Raw genomic sequence first — 10,244 nt, forward strand, 5'->3', positions numbered from 1 at the left:
CTAGATATATATAACTTTTCTAAAATTGTAACTTTTGCATATATAAAACTTTTCCATGTGGATCATCGATCATTTCTCATATATATCGAATATATATCCTTTGTCATATATAAAAACTTTCTATATATGAACAAAAAACTTTCTATGAACAAAAAAACATTTTTGACATATATATTCATACATTTTGAACATCTACATACATACAAAATTTTTTTGTTCACATATACATTATAGCCACATACACATCTACATCACATATGAACAAAAAAATTAAACTAATAAAAATAAAAAAACAGAGCCGGGGCGGCGGCTCTCACAGCGGGGGAGGCTAGGACGATGGCGACGGCGGGGGCGGGGGCGGCGAGGGCGCCGGCGCACGGGGCCGGGACGGGGCGGGGGCGGCGAGGGCGCCGGCGAGCACGCGCGGGCCAGGCAGGGGGGCTCGGGGCGCCGAGGCGGCGCGCGCGAGCAGGGGAGCACGAGGCGGGGCGGCGCGTGGGGGCAGGGCGACGGCGACGAGCACCGGGCGGCGACCCGTCGAGGCAAGGGCGCGGGGCGACGGCGATGAGGAGCGGGCGGCGACGGCGAGCACGGGCAGCCTGGCGGCGTCGGGGCCAACTGGCGAGGTATGTCGAAAATTTCCTAAGTGTGGACTTATATAGCAAAGCCTTTAGTCCCGGTTCGTGGCACCAACCGGGACTAAAGGTGGGCATTAGTCCCGGTTGGTGCCACCAACCGGGACCAAAGGCCTCTTTTCAGCAGCCCAAAGGGCGGGAAGCGGCGGCCTTTGGTCCCGGTTGGTGGCACCAACCGGGACTAAAGGGGGGGCATTGGTCCCGGTTGGTGCCACCAACCGGGACCAAAGGCCTTGCGCTGCCCGCGGCCAAAAGTTTAGTCCCACCTCGCTAGTTGAGAGGGGCACGGAGTGGTTTATAAGCTCCATTGCGGCTGCCCTCTCGAGCTCCTCTCAAATGCAGGCTTACGGGCCTAATGTCACACTGTGCTGTCTGTTGGCCTATTGGGCCTTCTGCGGGCCTGAATCCTGGCCCAGGTTGGGTTTCTAGTCGTATTCAGGCCGTGGTGGCCCAATAGGTGGCAGTTTTTTAAATTTTTTGCATTATTTATTTTCTTTCGTTTTTTGCCTTATTTTATAATTCTTTTTGCTTTTAGGTCAGCAAAATTATAAACTGTCTGTTAGTGCTATTAGTTTTAGAAAACATATAAACTTTCTATTAGTGCCATTAGTTCTTTATGAAAATTATTTTTGCTGTATTTAGTTTTTTTATTTTCTTTTTTGCTATATTTATTTTGTTTTATTTCTACTTACAACAAAAAACTTATTTATTTTATTTTATTTTGTTTCTAATTACTTATTTATTTTACTTTATGATAATTCTTTCTGCTATTAAAGTTTCTATCAAAAAAAGTTCTTTATGAAAATTCTTTTTGCTTTTAATGATAAAAAATAAAAAAGAGGCACAATGCGCGTTGATTTGCTTCAAGCCTTTCAGAATAGTGTAGACTGCACTGCACATAGCTCGATGCAGTCTACCTTATTCCTCAAGGCTTGAAGCTAAGCAACGTGAGCATTGCGCCTCTTCTTCATCGTCTCGGCACTCAGGGCTTATAAACCGCTCCTAGTGCCTCTCAGCTAGCGAGGTGGGACTAAAAAACTGCTTAGCTAGTAAGAAACTCTAGTACCGGTTCGTGCCACGAACAGGTACTAAAGGTGCTCGTGGGGCCACAGCCTCATTAGTACCGGTTCGTGGCACCAACAGGGACCAAAGGGTGGAATTGGTCCCGGTTCGTGCCACCAACCGGGACCAATGGCCTTGCACAGCGGCGTGGTGGTGAGTTTAGTCCCACCTCGCTAGCTAAGAGAGAGCCGCACCTGTTTATAAGGTGCGGTGCGCCTGAGCTGTCGAGCTCCTCTCTAAAGCAGGCTTACGGGCCTAACCTCTCTGCACTCAAGGCTTATAAAGCATTTCAAATGAACTCTGAAGAGGTTGAAAGTTGGCATGGTATCATCATTTCATCCACATAGCATGTGCAAGAAAGTTGAGAGGGTTACGGCAAAAACTAGATGCACTTCTTGTACAAAACGGACAATGGTATGATACTCGTCTATTACAAAGTTGGCATGCTATCATCATAATAGTTGCGGGAGAAAGTCTTCACTTTTTCTTCGCTTGTGTCATTTGCTTATTGCGCCGTAACCATGGATAATTTTCATCGTTTATCAGGATGCTTGGGTCAGCCTTGACTTTGAAGGGAGGAATTTCATGAAACTTTTCATAATCTTCAGACATGTCTGTCTTTCCCTCCACGCCCACAATGTCCCTTTTTCCTGAAAGAACTATGTGGCGCTTTGGCTCATCGTATGATGTATTCGCTTCCTTATCTTTTCTTTTTCTCGGTCTGGTAGACATGTCCTTCACATAGATAACCTGTGCCACATCATTGGCTAGGACGAACGGTTCGTCAGTGTACCCAAGATTGTTCAGATCCACTGTTGTCATTCCGTACTGTGGGTCTACCTGTACCCCGCCTCCTGACAGATTGACCCATTTGCACTTAAACAAAGGGACCTTAAAATCATGTCCGTAGTCAAGTTCCCATATGTCCATTATGTAACCATAATATGTGTCCTTTCCCTTCTCGGTTGCTGCATCAAAGCGGACACCGCTGTTTTGGTTGGTGCTCTTTTGATCTTGGGCGATCGTGTAAAATGTATTTCCATTTATCTCGTATCCTTTGTAAGTCAATAAAGTCGAAGATGGTCCCCTGGACAACGAGTACAACTCATCACAAACAGTGGTGTCACCTCTGAGACGTGTTTCCAACCAACTGCTGAAAGTCCTGATGTGTTCACATGTAATCCAGTCGTCACGCTGCTCCGGGTGTTTGGAGCGCAGACTGTTCTTTGTGTTCATCGACATACGGGGTCACCAAGGTAGAGTTCTGTAGAACTGTGTAGTGTGCTTGAGACCAAGAATGCCCGTCCCTGCATATTATTGAGTCCGCTCCTAGCGTGCCTTTTCCAGTCAGTCTCCCCTCATACCGCGATTTAGGGAGACCTATCTTCTTAAGGCCAGGAATGAAGTCAACACAAAACCCAATGACATCCTCTGTTTGATGGCCCATGGAGATGCTTCCTTCTGGCCTAGCGCGGTTACGGACATATTTCTTTAGGACTCCCATGAACCTCTCAAAGGGGAACATATTGTGTAGAAATACGGGCCCTAGAATGACAATCTCATCGACTAGATGAACTAGGACGTGCGTCATGATATTGAAGAAGGATGGTGGGAACACCAGCTCGAAACTGACAAGACATTGCGCCACATCACTCCTTAGCCTTGGTATGATTTCTGGATCGATCACCTTCTGAGAGATTGCATTGAGGAATGCACATAGCTTCACAATGGCTAATCGGACGTTTTCCGGTAGAAGCCCCCTCAATGCAACCGGAAGCAGTTGCGTCATAATCACGTGGCAGTCATGAGACTTTAGGTTCTGGAACTTTTTCTCTGGCATATTTATTATTCCCTTTATATTCGACGAGAAGCCAGTCGGGACCTTCATACTGAGCAGGCATTCAAAGAAGATTTCTTTCTCTTCTTTCGTAAGAGCATAGCTGGCAGGACCTTCATACTGCTTCGGAGGCATGCCGTCTTTCTTGTGCAAACGTTGCAGGTCCTCCCGTGCCTCAGGTGTATCTTTTGTCTTCCCATACACGCCCAAGAAGCCTAGCAGGTTCACGCAAAGGTTCTTCGTCACGTGCATCACGTCGATTGAAGAGCGGACCTCTAGCTCTTTCCAGTAGGGTAGGTCCCAAAATATAGATTTCTTCTTCCACATGGGTGCGTGTCCCTCAACGTCATTCGGAACAGCTAGTCCGCCGGGACCCTTTCCAAAGATTACGTGTAAATCATTGACCATAGCAAGTACGTGATCACCGGTACGCATGGCGGGCTTCTTCCGGTGATCTGCCTCGCCTTTGAAATGCTTGCCTTTCTTTCGAAATTGATGGTTGGTCGGAAGAAATCGACGATGGCCCAGGTACACATTCTTCCTGCTTTTGTCCAGGTATATACTTTCAGTGTCATCTAAACAGTGCGTGCATGCGTGGTATCCCTTGTTTGTCTGTCTTGAAAGGATACTGAGAGCGGGCCAATCGTTGATGGTTACAAACAGCAACGCGTGCAGGTTAAATTCCTCCTGTTTGTGCTCATCCCACGTACGTACACCGTTTCCATTCCACAGCTGTAAAAGTTCTTCAACTAATGGCCTTAGGTACACATCAATGTCGTTGCCGGGTTGCTTAGGGCCTTGGATGAGAACTGGCATCATAATGAACTTCCGCTTCATGCACAATCAAGGAGGAAGGTTATACATACATAGAGTCACGGGCCAGGTGCTGTGATTGCTGCTCTGCTCCCCGAAAGGATTAATGCCATCCGCGCTTAAACCAAACCATACGTTCCTTGGGTCAGCTGTAAACTCAGCCCAGTACTTTCTCTCGATTTTTCTCCACTATGACCCGTCAGCGGGTGCTCTCAACTTCCCGTCTTTCTTACGGTCCTCACTGTGCCATCGCATCAACTTGGCATGCTCTTCATTTCTGAACAGACGTTTCAACCGTGGTATTATAGGAGCATACCACATCACCTTCGCAGGAACCCTCTTTCTGGGGGGCTCGCCGTCAACATCACCAGGGTCATCTCGTCTGATCTTATACCGCAATGCACCGCATACCGGGCATGCGTTCAGATCCTTGTACGCACCGCGGTAGAGGATGCAGTCATTAGGGCATGCATGTATCTTCTGCACCTCCAATCCTAGAGGGCATACGACCTTCTTTGCTGCGTATGTACTGTCGGGCAATTCGTTATCCTTTGGAAGCTTCTTCTTCAATATTTTCAATAGCTTCTCAAATCCTTTGTCAGACACAGCATTCTCTGCCTTCCACTGCAGCAATTCCAGTACGGTACCGAGCTTTGTGTTGCCATCTTCGCAATTGGGGTACAACCCTTTTTTGTGATCCTCTAACATGTGATCGAACTTCAGCTTCTCCTTTTGACTTTCGCATTGCGTCCTTGCATCGACAATGACCCGGCGGAGATCATCATCATCGGGCACTGGTTCTTCTTCATCTTCAGCAGCTTCCCCCCTTGCAGCATCATTGGGCACATCGTCTTGTTCCTCTTGATCTTCAGCAGCTTCCCCCGTTGCAGCATCACCGCATTCAGGGGGCACATAGTTGTCATCGTCCTCTTCTTCTTCGCCGTCTTCCATCATAACCCCCATTTCTCCGTGCCTCGTCCAAACATTATAGTGTGGCATGAAACCCTTGTAAAGCAGGTGGGCATGAAGGATTTTCCGGTCAGAGTAAGACTTCGTATTCCCACATGTAGGGCATGGACAACACATAAAACCATTCTGCTTGTTTGCCTCAGCCACTTCGAGAAAATCATGCACGCCCTTAATGTACTCGGAGGTGTGTCTGTCACCGTACATTCATTGCCGGTTCATCTGCGTGCATTATATATAATTAAGTGTGTCAAAAACCATTACAGAACATCATGAATAGATAATTAAGTGACCAAATTAATAGAAGTTCATCATCACATTAGAACCAAAGTACATACATAGTTCTCATCTAACAACATATATATAGCTCTCCAGAGCGTCTAATTAATTAAACCATACATTGAAACTATGTAAAACATTTCAATGCGAAAACAAATGCGATCATAATCGCAACCAAGGTAACAATTGATCCAACAGCATAATGATACCAAGCCTCGGTATGAATGGCATATTTTCTAATCTTTCTAATCTTCAAGCGCATTGCATCCATCTTGATCTTGTGATCATCGACGACATCCGCAACATGCAACTCCAATATCATCTTCTCCTCCTCAATTTTTTTTATTTTTTCCTTCAAGTAATTGTTTTCTTCTTCAACTAAATTTAACCTCTCGACAATAGGGTCGGTTAGAATTTCCGGTTCAACCACCTCCTAGATAAATAAAATCTATGTCACGCTGGTCGGTATATTTGTCATAAACAATAAATGAATCAAATAGTTATAAAAAGATAATATATACCACATCCGAATCATAGACAGGACGAGGGCCGACGGGGGCGGATACCAAAACCATCGCACTATGTAATAAGAAGGAATAAAATAGTAAGAAAATTAGACAAGTATCTATCTAAAGTAAGAATTTTTTCTTTCAAAAAGAAGATAAGAACAAGAGGCTCACCACGGTGTTGCCGGCGACGAGATCGGCGCGGGCGGTCGACGACGGTGAAGACGGGAATGGGACGTGATGGGCCGCTAAACCTAGACAAATCTCGAGGAAAATGGAGCTTTGAGGTCGAGCTTCGAGAGGACAAAGCTTAACTAGTGTGGCTCGGGCATTTCATCGAACACCTCATGTGCATAGGAGGTGAGCTAGAGCACCACAAAGCCCTCCCCTCGCCGGCCAGAGAAAAACAGAGCACTGGAGTGCTCTGCTCGCGGGCGAGGGGTATATATAGGCACCTCATTGGTCCCGGTTCGTGGCATGAACCGGTACTAAATCCGGGCCTTCTGTCCCGGTTCATGCCAAGAATCGGGACAAATGGTTGTGGGCCAGGAGCGAGGACCATTAGTCCCGGTTCGTGGCTCGAACCGGGACAAATGGTTCCATACGAACCGGGACCAATGCCCACGAGGCCCCGGCCGGCCCCCTGGGCTCACGAACCGGGACGAATGCCCCCATGGGTCCCGGTTCGTGACTGAACCGGGGCTAATGTGAAAACTGCCCTGTGACCTATGCCCTGTTTTCTACTAGTGTCGCTGTGGGCCGCGAAGATGAAGGTCTTGATGAAGCCGTTGCGTGTTTGGTCCGCGATTGAAGGCTCTGGTGAGTGTGATCAGGCTGCGGACGAAGGGGCATTCGCCGCGCTCTCTCAATCCGTTCCGGATCACGTGATGATGCAGGTTACGGAGTGCGACACCGCGCGTGAGGCCTGGGAGATGATCCGTTGTGAGCGCCTCGGCGAGGATCGCGTGAAGAAGGCGCATGCACGACAACTGAAGAGGCAGTTTGATCGCCTCGACATGGCAGACGGGGAGACGATCCCAGAGTTCGCCAAGAAGCTCATCCCGTTGGTGAGCGAGATCCGCTCTCTCGGCGTCACACTTGAAGATGAGGCCGTGGTGGAGCGCCTCTTCAGCGCTGTTCCAGACCGTTTCACGGACATCATCAACACCATTGAGCAGTGGGGTGATGTCTCCGTGATGACGGTGCAAGAGGCGATTGGGCGCCTCACCGCGTTCGAGCAGAACCAGCGCGGTCGTCGTCAGAGTGGTGGCGATGAAGGCGAGAAGTAGATGCTTGTTTCACGTGCCCAGCTAGAGGAGTTGATCCTTAAAGAGAAGAAGAAGGGTGTGGGCTCCAGCAGCGGCAACAAGAATGACGACCAGGACGGGTGTGGCGGTGGCCGCGGCCAGGACGGCAAGAAGAAGGAACGGCGTGTCAAGTTTGACAAGTCGAGGATCACCTACTTCCAGTGTAGCGAGAAGGGCCATTTCGCCTCTGAGTGCGAGGAGCCGAAGAAAGAAAAGGCGCTGCTCCCCGACGCCGGCGACGACGAACCAGCACTACTGATGGCTATGGCATGTGAGCACGGGCCATTGGTGGAGCATGCCAAGGTCGAGCCCAAAGAGAAGCAGGCTGAGATCACTCTTTTTGGTGCATCCATGGAGGAGTTGGAAGCTGCCAAGGCCGAGGCAGAGAGGCTGCGTGGGGAGCTGGCTGCAGCCGAAGCAAAGTTGCACGCTGTGTCCCATTTGTGCAAGGCAGAGGCGAAGGATGATATGGCCACAAGTGGTGATGAAGAGTACATGCTCTTCCTGGAGTGTATGCATGCTTACGAGAAGGAGATGCAGCAGGCCATGAAAAACAATGATGAGATGAAGAAGGTGCTGCCAATGGCTGTGCAAGAGGGTAAGACGCCAGCGGTGGCAACGGCGCCGGTGACAATGGCGCCGTCTGCAACGGCGCCGGCTGCAACAACAGTGACTTGTACCGGCTTGATGTGTACATCTCTGGAGCAAGGGAGTGTTCATTCTTCTGAAAAACGAGGTAACACCCAAGAGCTAGTACCATCCATATCTAAGTTATGCAAAGTGGAGGTGCATCCTGTAGCAGATCGAGAGAGGATCTTCCTACGTGAAGAGAAAGTGAAGCCAAAACTAGCCTCTGGTGATGTGGATAGTAAGAAGAGCACTTGGTACTTGGATAGTGGTGTAAGTAACCACATTACCGGCTGCAGAGGTAGTTTTGTTATGCTGGATGAGTCCATAAAAGGGAGTGTGAAGTTTGGTGATGATTCTGTGGTGAAGATTCTTGGCAAAGGTACAGTGTTGCTCCAGACAGTAAGCGGGCAGCACATACTCCTTAATGATGTGTATTTTGTTTCCAAACTCACAAGCAGTATACTAAGTTTTGGTCAGCTCGACGAGGAAGGGTGCAAATCAGTTCTACGCCGTGGGTTTCTGAGTGTGTTTGATCACTCAGGGAAGCTGCTAGCCAGAGCCCGGAAAACCAAGAATCGGCTCTATGTGCTGAATTTGAAGAAGACGGCAGTTGTATTTGATCCAACTTCCATGACAGCAGTAGAAAGCAGAGGTCCTGTTCAAGACAGCGCTGACATCAAGCCAACATGAAGGTGCTCGGTATGCAGAAATAAATTGTGTAACAAGATTAGGGAGGTGATTGTTGGTGCTAATCTTGTTTTAGAGTCTGTGAGATCTTGCATTTGTTTTCAGCTCCATGCATTGGTTAGCTAGGCTAGTTTGATTACGTGCATGTCAGCATGTGTTTGCATCTTGTAGCCTGAAACGTGCCCGTTCACGTTGAGGTTTAGTTTGTCTAGTTTCGTGTTAGGTTTGCATGTAGTTGGCATGGCACATCCAACGTGCTGCATGAGTTAGTTATGGGCTAACGTGAGAGATCACGTTTGGCCGGGTCGTGTGCGTGTGTTGTTAGGCCATAAGCCTGAGTCGTGGGATGGCACGATTCACATGGGTTGTGGCGTAACTATAGGATCTTAATCTCAGTATTGGAATAAAAGGAAAGAGAGAAAAGCCGAGGAAGTCACGCGGCACAAAAATCATCTTCTTCCTTGTGTCGTTCCGCTGTGTGCGTCTTTCGCCGCCACCGTGATCCCGTGTGTTTCCTCCCTCTGATCCAACACCGGACAAGGCCGAGATGCGACGGAGGGTGGCGGAAGACTCGCGGCGGCGGGCAGGCGGCGGCGCCGCGGCGGACTGGCGGCGCCGTAGCTAGGTTGCGAGAGCAGAGGCTCGTGTCTCTGTCGCTGAGCTCGCTCTCGTCAGGCCTAGCTAACTGCGAGAGAAAAAACGGGTTCGATGGCACTTCGGGAGGGCAATCAGATGTAATTTCGAGTAGCCTCTCAGAGAATCCACAGCCGCTGTGTGTCAGAGCAGGAAATTAAGCCCCATGATTCACAATACATCACTGCAGGCGAATCACCATCAAAGTGTAAGTCTTCCTTCAGAATAGCTGAAGTAGTAGTACTTCTATATATCTGGATCCAGAGTAGCTAGTAGTACTATACATCTCGAGATTAGAAAAGTATTTTCACCGAACTATTGTTTATACATGGCACTCACCGGAGAGTTACGTACAGATTTGTACGATATTCTGGATCGGCCATGTGGAGTGGATAGAGGAGCTCTGTCCTAATGAACTACTGCATCTACCAAAATGCAAGACGTTTGTGTTGTCTCGATCTAAACCAAAAAACGTCTTATATTTTGATACAAAGGGAGTACTAGTTTAAGTTAATGATCTACTACTGCTACTATTACTATAGTTAGACGTGAACTTGAAGGTGGCATGCATGTGGTGCATATAACAAATAGGAGTGGCATCCATCGAAATGTATGTTTAAGCAGAAGCAAGCATCATGCGTGACGCTATCACCCGGAATTAAGATAACATCAACTAGTTCCAAAGTCAACTACAATCATTACAGGACATGTATTGATAAACCGAATATATCCGATCACCGAATATCTCTGGCCAAACGTGGTCCAATAGAAGAAATCCAAACCATATTGTGTAGCATGCTAGCATATGTGCATATCTACGGCTAGAACTGTGGCAACTGAAAATAGCCCTTTGATTGACAGCCGTGCTATTTTCATTTTGCATCACCAC

The sequence above is a fragment of the Aegilops tauschii genome, chromosome 3, assembly GCF_002575655.3.
Source record: "Aegilops tauschii subsp. strangulata cultivar AL8/78 chromosome 3, Aet v6.0, whole genome shotgun sequence".
Lineage (NCBI taxonomy): Eukaryota > Viridiplantae > Streptophyta > Magnoliopsida > Poales > Poaceae > Aegilops > Aegilops tauschii.